Source organism: Rhinopithecus bieti, unplaced genomic scaffold (genome assembly GCF_001698545.2).
Source record: "Rhinopithecus bieti isolate Rb0 unplaced genomic scaffold, ASM169854v2 scaffold_9581, whole genome shotgun sequence".
Lineage (NCBI taxonomy): Eukaryota > Metazoa > Chordata > Mammalia > Primates > Cercopithecidae > Rhinopithecus > Rhinopithecus bieti.
Window position 1 is genome coordinate 934,840 of NW_016806413.1, and position 12,403 is coordinate 947,242.

General features: G+C 55.6%; 1 protein-coding gene across 8 annotated transcripts in view; it reads right to left on the minus strand.

Annotated features, from left to right (window-relative positions):
* Nucleotides 1-12,403, minus strand: part of ZFYVE28 (zinc finger FYVE-type containing 28) — a 153,380-nt gene that overhangs the window by 97,000 nt on the left and 43,977 nt on the right. For 2 of the 8 annotated variants that reach the window (XM_017876245.1, XM_017876243.1), the window contains exon 1: nucleotides 4,509-5,294. The exons of 2 other annotated variants lie outside the window; for them this stretch is intronic. The gene's annotated coding sequence lies outside the window, so the exon portion shown is untranslated. 4 more of the 8 variants (XM_017876248.1, XM_017876247.1, XM_017876244.1 and 1 more) reach the window with 4 other exon arrangements.

Here is a 12,403-nt window from a genome sequence, read left to right on the forward strand (position 1 = left end):
ACACCCCACCTCATGCCACGCCATGACGGGCACCACAGTCACACTGCTGACTTGGCATCGGTGCCCACAAGCAAACGCCCTGCCGCTGTACCTCGATATCAGTAAAGACCTTAAAACCAGACCTACAAAGGTGTTGACCATCTGCAAAAAGAGAGCTCTAATCACACACACACACACACACACACACCCACACACAGAAACTCTCTGCTATTTGAAAAGCTGAGTTAAGCCCCTGAGCTAGCGTCCTGGCCCTTCAGGACCGGTATTTCAGAGGAAGAGGCCAAGGTTTCCGCATGGTCCCGGCGGTACCTGGGGCGGGAGCAGGAGGGACCTTTATTCACTGTGTCCATCATCCCACCCAGACGCCTCACTGTGAGACCTCCAGGCAGGGGTCCCAGGAAATGAATTAACACAGCTTACAAAATTCAGTCTGTCCCGATCAACAGAATCCAGAAGAAAATGTGGGGTACTAAATTTCCATTTCTAAGTATGCAGAGTATAAAGCAAACAAGTATAACCTCAACCTACTTATCACCTAGTGCTAAATCTGTCCGGCATGACAGGGCTCACCCTCAAGTGAGCCTGTGGGCAGGAAAATAAATGGTGTGGTGGGGGTGGTTAACGTTCCAACACTGACAAATCGTCTCCCTTTGATTTGAATGCACCAGCTTTGTTCAACGACATTTTACAATTTCATTTTAAATTAAGTTTTTAAATGTCCTTAAATACAATGTCCACAATAAAGGGAATCCATTGATATAAATAGGAAGTACTCACCTTGTTAAAATTTTTGAAATAAAATTGTAAAAGAATATATTAGAACCTAATCGGAATCTTTTTTAAAACCACACCATGTAAATATTTTCTCAAAGATAAATCCATAGCAGTGAGAGTGTTCACTGTTAAAAGGAGTCAGACATAAACCCGTAAAGGAAGAATTTCGTTCAGGAGGTCAGATGACTACTGAATGGACAACCTCAAAAAGAGCGGGAGAAAATGCGCACGGACAAAGCAGCTCTCAATTCAAAAGTACAAGGATGGAGAAAATACGCACGGACAAAGCAGCTCTCAATTCAAAAGTACAAGGATGGACTGACTGAGGGCTAATTTTGTAAAGCTGATTCAACTGTTAATTCATTCAAGCCCCTGGTCCCTAATGTGAGCTGTGGCTGCAGGCAGGAGGTGCGGGTTGGAGGCACGTGCAGGGTGAGAGATGCAGTGCGCACGTGTGAGCTCAGCCCGTCTGACCCACATGTGATGACCCTGGAGTATTTCCAGGCAGTTACAAGGGCTGGCCACCAGGCTCAGAGTTTACTCGCACTACACCACCCACTGGGGCAGGCCCAGCCACCTTGAGGCCCAGGAGGGCTAGGGCTCCAAGCCCTGCACAGGGCACAGAAGCACAGTCCACCACACTGCACCTTCCACCCAGACAAGGAGACTGATGCTCCTGAAGGTAACTCATGGCCAAGGCCACATCGCTGAATGACAAGGAGCCAGATCTCAGTCCAGGTGTCACTAGGATCCTCTGGCATCTATGTGGGGAAAGAGGGGGTAAGGGCCCAGGACTGGATCCCTTTCACACTCTTGTTTGCCAAATATGACATAAATCTTGCAGGTGGGGACCTTAAAGAGACACTTTGTCACTCCAGGGCAGCAGCATCACAGTCTCGGCCAAGATGCGGCAGGGATGACGGGAGCAGGCAGGTGGCGGGACAGATGGAAGGACAGGCAGCACGGCCAGGCCAGAGAGGACCAGCCCCGCCCTATGGGCCCCAGCAAGGGAGGGAAGCCCAGTCCAGCTCCTACTGCCTCCCTCCCCACACAGCTGAACCAAGGATATAAGCTAGGCTCTAAGCTCCAGTTCCCAAGACAGACCACCCCAGGCAGCCAGCTCCCTACCCCTACAGCCCCCACACTCAGCCGTGGAGATCCAGGTGCATTTGCCTCCTAGATATCAGCAGATCTCCAGGAGACAGTGGCCACATGCGGACTTCAGCTGGACAGAGGCTGGAGCGTGCAGGGGTGAGGACCAAGTGTCTGAGGCGCCACCCTGGGCCTCTCCAGGGCCAGCTTTCCGTTAAAGCCTGAGACTCCTCGCTCCGGCACCAGGAATCCAACAGCACTGCGAAGAAGCCAGGGAAGAACCTCTGCCCGGGACACCCAAATGAAGCCCCACAGCTGTGAACCCCCACACCAGCTGTTCCTCAGCCCTCACCATGACCAATTAACTGTCGAGGAAACCCCTCCACCCCTCCACGTCTCCACCGTTCCACCCCTCAACCCTCCACCCTCCACCCCTCCACCCCTCCACATCTCCACCGTTCCACCCTGCACCCCTCCACCGCTCCACCCCTCCATGTCTCCACCGTTCCACCCTCCACCCCTCCACCCTCCACCACTGGGGCCAGAACTGTTCACTGCCGCCAATCACGGGCCCAGTCCCTCCTGCAGATCCCCAACCCCTCCTGTCCGCACTGAGGCCTGGCGTCCCTGGGCAGACGTGACCCATGTCCCCAAGGCAGGCCTCATCCACAGCAGACACCCCAGGGGCTGCCAGGCTGAGGCCCCACTGACCTGGCAGCACCACCAGCCACCAGCAGCAGATCTGGGGCCCCAGACAGGCACACACTCCTGTGGTCCGAGGCACAGCCCTGCTGCCACACCCACCCCAATGCTACCATTGTTGCTACTACCTCCCTCCCATCTATCTGTCCCCCTTCTCTACCCTGCTCTGGGGCCAGGGAGCTGCAGTTGGCACACTGGGTCAGCAGGAGGCCTGGCAGGGAGTGAGGATGGGACGGTCCTGCCCACTTCCTGCCTTGGCCTCCTGCGGACCCCACCCAGCCCTCTTCTCTCTCAGGACTCCGTACTGGCCCTCCCTGTGGCCTTCGGGCCCACATGTGGCACCAAGCCCTGGATTCATCACCATCCCTGTGGTCCCCTCAACCCCATTACATGATGAGTGTCCCCAGCACAGCCTGACCAGGGAACTGCTGAGACTGCCGGCTACTTCCTCCAGGACTCAGAAGACCCAGGCAGTTCTAGGGCTTGATGGGTGGCGGCTGGACATAGTTTAATCCCTCATATGACCGTTGACCAGTCACCTGTGAGAGCGGCATATATGCTACCCAGCTCAGGTCACCTGTGAGAGCAGCATACACACCACCCAGCTCAGGTCACCTGTGAGAGCAGCATACACACCACCCAGCTCAGGTCACCTGTGGGAGATAATCCCTGCAGGAACGTTCTCCAGGGGGCCTTGGACCAACCCAGCACTCCCAGTTTTCTTGCTTGCTGGTAGAATGTGCTGAAGATGTGGCATCCAGAGGTAGGGATGGACTGCCCAGAACAGCCCGGGCCTTGTCCTTGATCCTCCCAAGGATTATAACAGCTTGAGTTAGGGAGGAACTGCCTGGCTTTGCTTCTTTCTCCCTGGAAGCAGGGTGTCACAGCTTTGCCCTGGGGGTCACGTGGCCCCTGAGGTCTCTAACCGGGGTGGCTGCTTCCAGGGCCCTTCAGCCCTGGTGCAAAAAGAAGCACGTGCAGTCAGCAATCCATCTGCCCTGGGCAGCCTTCCCGACACGGGGGACTGGCTCTGTCCCTTGCTTCCAATCTGTAAGTAATCAACCTGCTTTGTATAACTTGTATGTGAGTGTGCAGGTCACCAGTGCATGGAGGACTAAACAGTAGCCTGGGGTGCGGTGCCCACAGGCAGAAGTTCCTGGTATTTGGCTGCGACAATCTTTGCTATTTTCCACGAAGTAGGAGTCTTCTCTTGGGACTGGTAATTATCAAACCTGCTTTGAAATCCCTACTACCCCAGAGGCGATAAGGGGCGGTTCTCCAATTTACGAAGGGAAGAACCAAGGCTCAGAGACGTTCACAAATCCACCCAAGATCTCACTTCCAATAAGCAATGAGGCCCGCACTTCAAAGCCACTCACCCTGCCTGATGGTGGAAGACTTATCCTGTGACTCGGTTTCCTTGCTTGCTCCTGCTAGGTACAAAGGGTGAAAACGGCACAAAGCCACCACTGATGTTGGTGCCGCAGCCCCAGGGCAGGCACTGTGCCCTGTGAAGGGAAGGCCTCCCCAGGCCTCAGGTCACAGCTCCAGGCTCACTGTGGCCTTCTGGTCCAGTGGGGCATAGGGTGTCCAACACTGGCTGGGAAGGTGTTGCCTGGGACGTCCGAGTTTGTGCCCACCTGGGACAGCCTGCACATCAACTCTGTCCACCTGGCCAGGCTGCAGACCAGGGCTTGGCGCTGACCCCCAGCCCCACCCACCCCCTGCAGGTGCCTGTGGGTGGACAGCCAGGCCCACACACGCCTCCAGCCTGACCTGGAACCACAAGCTGCAGGGCCTTGGTGTTGTGGGGCCAGCCAGGCCACTGAACGCCCTGCCTGCCCCAATGGCACAGCCCCCCACCTCTCCAAGGCCTTCAAAGCAAACTGCCAGGAAAGGCTGGCAGCTTTGTGCTCAATCCACATCAGTAAGTACTTTACCCAGACGGCGGCCGTGCCTGTTTAGAGGAATCCTCCGCAGCCCAGACGCGACAGGAGCCACGTGGGAAGGGAATTTAGAGGGTCGGCACTGGGCACAGACGCCCCGGTGGACGCCAGCTTCTTTGCCGCCTATCCCCTGATTAGCATCTGCAAAGTGGGCTTAAGGACGAAGAGAACCCGCTCAGCCTGGAGAAACCCTGAGCGCCTCGCGTCCTCGCCGGCGGAGTGACAGTGGTGCACGCAGGTGATGAGGTTAAGCCCCGCATTCCCGCCGCCAAGCCCTCAAGGCAGCCTCGGTCTCCGAGCGGGTGACTGGGAATGGCAGGGGCTGCGTTCTGCGACAAAACCCCCACGTCGCCACAGCAAAGTCTGCCTCGAGGGGGCCATGGACCCCGAGGAGGCGGCGCGTAGGGACAGTGGGGCGGGGCCCAGCGGGGCGTTGCGCACGGGGTCACTCCCGAGCCGTCAGACCCCGCACGGCGGCGGGGTGGGGCGGTAGACGAGGAGATCCAGGACGAAGGGCGAGCGGTGGAGCTGGGCCGCCCCGCAGGCAGTGGGCAGCAGGCAGCGTTGGGAGAAAGGGGTCGGGTGTCCCTGAACGCCGCGGGGGAAGGGAGGGGGGAAGGGAAAGGGGAGGGGGCAGGGGAGGCGCAGGCGGCAAGGATCAGGGTCTCCACGTCTCCCTGGGTGGGCCACGCTTCGAGAGAGCGCAGTGCGCGGAGGCCACAGGCAGCAGCCGGAGCAGCACGGGACAACGGTGGGAGGAGGGGCCGCGCGGCGCCTGTCACTCCGAGCATAGAGCGCTGCCTTTGGGCCCACACGTGCACTCACAAAGGGCGTGTCCCTACAACTGCCTGCACGCGGCAGGGGCCTCTCAGTACACGGAGGGTAATAATAAGGGTGACGACAACGCCAGCCTCCCCAGGATCTGGGCGGGTCACCCAGGCCCACCTTCCCACCTGCAGAAACGCCCCCGGCCCTGCCTGCTGCCTCCCTGGCCCCGAGTCTCTCCTGTTCCTGCTTCAGGTCCACTCCCAACTCTCCCAGCCTTCGGTGGGAGCCCTGAGCCCTAGCCCAGCCTGGGGACAAAGGCTCCCGCTCAGGCCTGGGTGGCACCGCTTGCCCCTCTCAGGCTGGCAGTGCTGGCTGGGCCTTGGTTCTGTGCCTGAAGCTGGGCTACACCGGGAGGAGACGCCTCCCAGGCCCTCCAGCTCACCCTCAGCTGGACTTTGGGTTATCAAGCTCTGACAGTCACCCCTGATACCAGAAGGCCCCAACTGGACCACCCGCAGAATAAATTCTGAAGGAAAAGGAAGCACACGAGCATGCCTGTTTGTTTCCCAGGTCCTGAGGTTCAGACATGGGGGTCTGGGGGCCCCCCTCTACCTACAGGAGGGATGCAGGTGGCAGAGCACAGCCCATGCTCCCTAAGGGCAAGGCGAAGGCTGACCCGTGTGACCCGCTTGCAGGAAGCCAGGGCAAGATCCAGCTGCCCTCACTGTGAACTCCGATGGCCCAGCACGGCTCCCCAGCACAGCCAGTGAAGGAAGGACCCTGAGGCTGAATGTGGATGTCCCAGCAGAGGCCACCTCTCAAAAAGGATAGGCATGAACTCTACACACACCAAAACCATTCCCATGTACGTTCTGAGATGGAATTTTTAACCTCACTAAATTTTTGTTTAAAATGCTTTTACAGCTGTTACCAGTGCTCATGTTTCATAAGAACCTGCTTATGCAAAGCTGCACGTGGGCCTCCCTCAGAGGCAAGCCCAGGCCTCCGCAGTTTCCCAGATGGTCTGGTAAATCGGTGCCCTGGGAAGCTTTAGACTGGGGGACTGGTTTAGACACCCCAACAAATCAGTTCCCTGCACCTGCTGTCTCACCAAGCAGCACCCGTTTCCCGGCCAAGTTGCTCTCACTCGTAGCAGAAGCCACAGCCAGCTCGGAGGGGCTGGTGATGGGTGGAAGAGGTGGCAGCCTTCCCCACAGCCACCGTCCACTCAGCTCAGTGGAGTGCTCAGTGGCCCAAAGAAAACCCTCCAATTGCAGAGGGTACAGTTCCATGCAGCTGGAGGCCTCTGCCCCTTGGGGCATAGCAAAGGGCCCCTTTGTCACCTCAGTGTAGTCTCTGATGTGGAAACAGATCCCCTCCCACCCATGGAAGGAGATGCTCCCCAGAAGCCGGACCCTGGCTCTAGGAGGAGGGTGGGTTGGCCCTCTGAGGATGAGGCATCCCCTATCATGCAAAGACATCCTCCCTACAGGAGAAACAGCTGGGCATGGCGCCACACAAACCCCAGGTGCCAATGCTGGCCTTGACCGTGGCATGTGTTCCGCAAGCCAAGCCAGACACAAAGCTGGGAGATAATTGTACATCTAACAAAGCGTTTTCCAAGGGAAAATGAATTTTCAAATCAAATTCTGTCAAGTACTGCCTATACAAATGATGTGCCAAGAACACTGCAGAAAATTTAACCACAGTAGCTGCAGTGGGATCATAAAGAAACGAACGAACTGCACAGCCCCTCCGTCACTGCCGAGGAGGAGAATGGGTGGTGAGAGAGCTCCGGAGGGAAGGGTGCTGCGTCACCAAATGGAATAAGCCTGTATCTGACAGCTGGGCATTTAAACTGCCAGAGATCTCATTTTGAACTCCATAGGTTTAAAGATTCTTTAAAATGCATTTTATTTTTAAAACTGACTATTAAATAGCAAACTTGCTAGGAAGACAACCAATTCCATTCCCACTATGCTAGCAGGGGGCCCCCGGGGTGCTCCCTGCTCAAGCCCCACTGTTGCAGGGGCTGAGCACAGCTCAGGAAACTCCGAAAGGGTGGTGGGGATGGGGGAATGCAGTCCGGTCAACTCCTAGGAGGCATGGAAATTTGCTTGTGGAAAATGGAAACTTAAACTGCCTATTTATGAATTATTCCTCTCCTTCCAAAAGGATTTGAGGTGATTTGCTAAGTGCTCACAAGAACTGAGCTTGCTCCTTTAATCAGAGGAGCAATTCAAACACCCAGACGAGGGTCCGAGGTTGTGGGCCAAGAGAACTATTGCAGTGGGGCCGCAACAGCTGGCCCAGGATGCTCTGGTCTCTACTTTGTTGGCTCAGGCCTGGGGGGCCATGCACATCCCACGCTCCTGGGCACACTGGAAGCCATACTCAAGGAGGCCTCACCGGCCCAGGCAGGTGGACTGATGCTCACTCCTGGACCAGCTCCCCTTGAAGGACCTAATGGACTTAGACACCCAGGGTGGTTGCTCATCTAATCATGGAGCCGCCGACTCTGACCCAACATGAGGCCAGCTGGATCTTGCCCTGGTGCATGCCGGTCGTGGCAGGTCTGTGTCCAGGTGGCTCCAGCCGGCAGAGACAAGCCCAGGCTCTGCTGCCCAAAAGAGAGCAATCATGGCCGGGCGCGGTGGCTCGAGCCTGTAATCCCAGCACTTTGGGAGGCCGAGACGGGCAGATCACAAGGTCAGGAGATCGAGACCATCCTGGCTAACACGGTGAAACCGCATCTCTACTAAAAAAATACAAAAAACTAGCCGGGCGAAGTGGCAGGCGCCTGTAGTCCCAGCTACTCGGGAGGCTGAGGCAGGAGAATGGCGTAAACCCGGGGAGCGGAGCTTGCAGTGAGCTGAGATCCGGCCACTGCACTCCAGCCCGGGCAACAGAGTGAGACTCCGTCTCAGAAAAAAAAAAAAAGAGAGCAATCGTTGCTTTCTGAAACTGTTATTATTGAGATAGAACTCACGTGCCATAAAATTCTACCACAGTGTGCCATTCAAAGGCCAGGCACGATGGCACTTTGGTGCTTGGGGAGGCTGAGGTGGGAGAATCACTTGAGGCCAGCAATTCAAGGTCAGCCTGGGCAACAAAGCAACACCTTGTCTCTATAATAATAATAATAATCCACTGTATCCACACACAAAAGATTAGCCAGGTGTGGTGGTTCACACCTATTAGTCCCAGCTACTCAGGAGGCTGAGGCGGGAAGATCACTTGAGCCCAGGAGGTGGAAGTCAGAGTGAGCTGAGATCATCCACTGCACTCCAGCCTGGGGGACAGCGTGAGGCCCTGCCTCTATGGTATGCAATTCAGCAGTTTTTAGGGTATTCTCAGAGCTGTTTTTTAGGGTGTTCCCAGAGCTGTGCAACCACCACATGATCTAGTTTCAGAACATCTTCATCACCTCCAAAAGAAACCACTCCCGTTAGCAGTCATCCCCCTACCCCTTAATCAACTTTGTCTCTGGATTTGCATGTCTGGACATTTCCTGTGCATAGAATCATATGAAACAGGGCATTTTGTGTCTGTTTCTTTCATGGAGCAGTGTTTTCAAGGTTTGTCCACATTACAGCATAAATCAGTGCTTCCTGTGTGCCACTGTGTGGATGGACAGACCACATTTTGTTTATCCAGGCGTCTGTCGATGAACACTTGCACTGCTCCCATCTTTTGGCTACTATGAATAGTGCTGCTATAAGCAAGTTTTTGTGGAGACATATGTTTTCAGCTCTCTGGGTATATATCTAGAAGTGAAATTCTTGGTCATATGACACTTCTATGTTTAGCTTTCTGAGAAACTGCCAGGCTGCTTTCCAAAGAGGCTGCACCATTCAACAATCATAGAACAGCAGTTGGTGTGGCAGGGCTCTGATTTCCCTAAATCTTCGCCAACACTTGTTATTATCTGACTTTTCAATTCTAACCATCCCGGTGGCTGTGAAGTGGCCACTCACTGCGGTTTTGACTCTCATTTTCCCAATGGCCAGTGACACTGGGCACACTCCATTGCTGGCTGACCATCTGCACATCCTCTCTGGAGACCATACACTGTGAGCGGGTGGCGCTTAGAGGGGCATCCCTGCCATCCTTCCTCCCGGTGACATCTGTGAGTCAAGGGTATAGAACACCACACTCTGGACTGACCAGATCTGCTTTCTCACATCAGAGCAATCTAGGCCAGGCTGTTCCATCTGGTGAGACAAGGGTCCCCCCTGCCATAGCCACAGGACCCCATCAAAGCCATGGGCAGGTGTGGACTGGACAATGTGGCACCTTTGTTGTGATTAGGACCTAATTTGCCATAAAGAGAGGCCCTGGAGTAAGGAAAAGTTGCCCCCAGGGCCTGCTCTGGGACCCCAGACACAGTTCCTACCCACCCACAGTGGGTCAAATGGTGGTCCCCTTGAAGTACATCTGGAATGTGTGATATGACTGTATTTGGAAAAACGGTTGTTGCAGATGAAAGAAAGGTAAGAATCTCAACCTGAGACCATCCCGGACTCTCTGGGTGGGCCCTAAACCCAGTGACAGGTGGCCTTAGAGGTGAAAGGCACACAGAGGAGAATGCCATGTGAAGATGGGGCAGAGATCGGAGTGACGGGCCTGTAAGAAACTCCAAGGATAGCCGGCAACACTGGGAGCTGGAGAAGGCAAGAAGCGACCCTCCCTCAGAGCCCCCCAAAGAAACCAGTGCTGCCCACACCACGACCTCAGACTTCAGGTCTCCAGAACTTTGAAAGAAGGGATTTTTTTTTTTTTTTTTTTTTTTTTTTTAGACAGAGTCTCACTCTGTCACCAGGCTGGAGTGCAGTGGCATGATCTCAGCTCACTGCAACCTCCGCCTCCCAGGTTCAAGAAATTCTGCCTCAGCCTCCCGAGTAGCTGGGATTACAGTAGTGCACCACCAAGCTCAGCTAATTTTTGTATTCTTAGTAGAGATGGGATTTCACCATGTTGGCCAGGATGGTCTCGATCTCCTGATCTCGTGATCCACCCACCTTAGCCTCCCAAAGTGCTGGGATTACAGGCGTGAGCCACTGCGCCCGGCCGATTTTTGTTGTTCTAAGCGCCCCACAGTGTGTGACTTGGTCACAGCAGCCATGTGGAATGAAGACGCCCCTCTCCCACGACACCATGATTACCTGATGTCCCACAGTGGAGAGAAGGGGATTTGCCTGGTCCTGCGTCATCGGGAGGCACTGAGAAACCCCATGTCAGTGCATGTATCCTATAGACCGGCCCTGACCATTGCTCGGCCTGAGCCCCCTGGACACACCCGGAGCTGGCAGAGCTGGCCGGGCTGCCCAGTCCATGGATGGGGTTCCCTGGGCCCACACCCCAGCTCACACTTGGGGGTAGGGATTCCCATCACCCCACATTCTGGGCGATCTCTTTCGACAAATCTTCCACCCGTGCAGGTGGGACACAGGCAGGACAGAGATGGCCCTGGACCCAATCCTGCCGGCCCAGGGTCCAGAGCCTGCCAGTGAGATGCAAAGAGGGGGCCACAGGGAGCACCCACCCTCCTGGGCATCACTGTACCGGGGGAGGGGTGTCTCCCATACCTGCTGCCACCTCCACCTGTCGGCTCCCTGGACCGTGGCAAGGCCATGGAACCACCTGCAGTGGGCCAGTCTGGGGTGCTGGATTGCACCCTGCATCCCTCGCTGGCCACCCCTCCCACCCGCACTGTTACGCTGGGCGCCTCTGTGACTGCCCTCAGGAGGGATGGGCACCCAACCCTGCCATGTCCATGTGGGTCAGGTGTGTCTCGGATCTTCCTGTGTAATGCCGCATTCCAGGTGCTTCCACTGAGAAGACACGGTGCCCACAGCCCACCACGGCGATCCCCAGGGAAGAGAACCGGGCCTGGGGCGAAGGGGGACATAGCATGTGGGTCGCAGCCTGCGTCTGGCTCCTCGTCTTGACCAGTTGTTAGGTTTCAGGCCCCGCTCCTTAGGAGAAGTGGCAGGTGGGCGACTTGGCGCTGGAGAGAAGATGGGGAGCTCACGTGGGGAAGGAAGCAGACAGGGGATGGGGTGACCGCAGGAGAGGACAAGGCCGCCTAGACACACGGACACAGCCAGCACCCGGCGGGGCTGATTCATGTGGTTGCCTGCATTGTGCTCCCTGGCACATTCTTCTTTTGTACGGTGGTTATTGCTGAAATAATCAAATAATGCAAATAAAACTTAGAAGCATTTGACTTATAATGGTGCCCGCTACTAACAGATGATGAGGACGATTCCATCATTCTTTAAAAATAGCTGTCCTAAAGGAACACCTGCTCTCACCAAGGTGTCATTTTACCAGAGGATAAAAATTATTTGTAAAATAGTACAGTGAGAGCCTGTACTTTATTTTTATGCATTATGAGAGGAAAAATGACGATGTTCCAGAGGCTTGACATATGGCAGGCAAAGCCAAACAGGTATTCGCTCAGAAAAACCCAGGAAAGGATCTGCAGGAAAGTAACTCAGGCACTGGGGCTCAGGGCAGGCCATGAAACAGACAAGCAAACAAAAAACAAAAACCAGAAAACAAAAGAATAGAAAGACTCCCTTCAATAATAGCGGGCAAATAATTAAACCTCTTCAGTGTCTTTAAGGGCCAAAGCCAAACTGGAAAAGGTCTGGCCACTGAGGCCGGCCTGGGAAGGCCACGCTGCAGGTTCAGTCCTAACCCAGCAAACAGCTGGCAGCCCGCCCCCCACCCAGTGTGAGAAGCCCGCCTGGGCAGCAACAGGATGAAGGTTGGGCTGCAGGGCGGTGAGTTGATGGCCGTGTGTCCCCAGGATCCAGGGCTGGAGAGTCACACAGGAACAGCCTAGAGGCAGCAGACCCCAACTATGACAACGGTGATGGAGCCGGGGGCTGGCAGGGGTGCAGGGCCACGCACGCCTCGGGTCAGCCTAGTGGAAGCCTGGAGGGAGATGCAGCGTGTGGCCGGTTCTGGTGCACATGGCCCCTGTGGACATCTGTCAGAAATGGGGAGCGGGGAGGGGGGCAAATGTTTGGTTTGCTGTCACCTATTCCCGTGACCAACAGGACCCAAAGGACATTCCAGAGAACCAGAGGTTTCTATCCTAGAAGGATGGT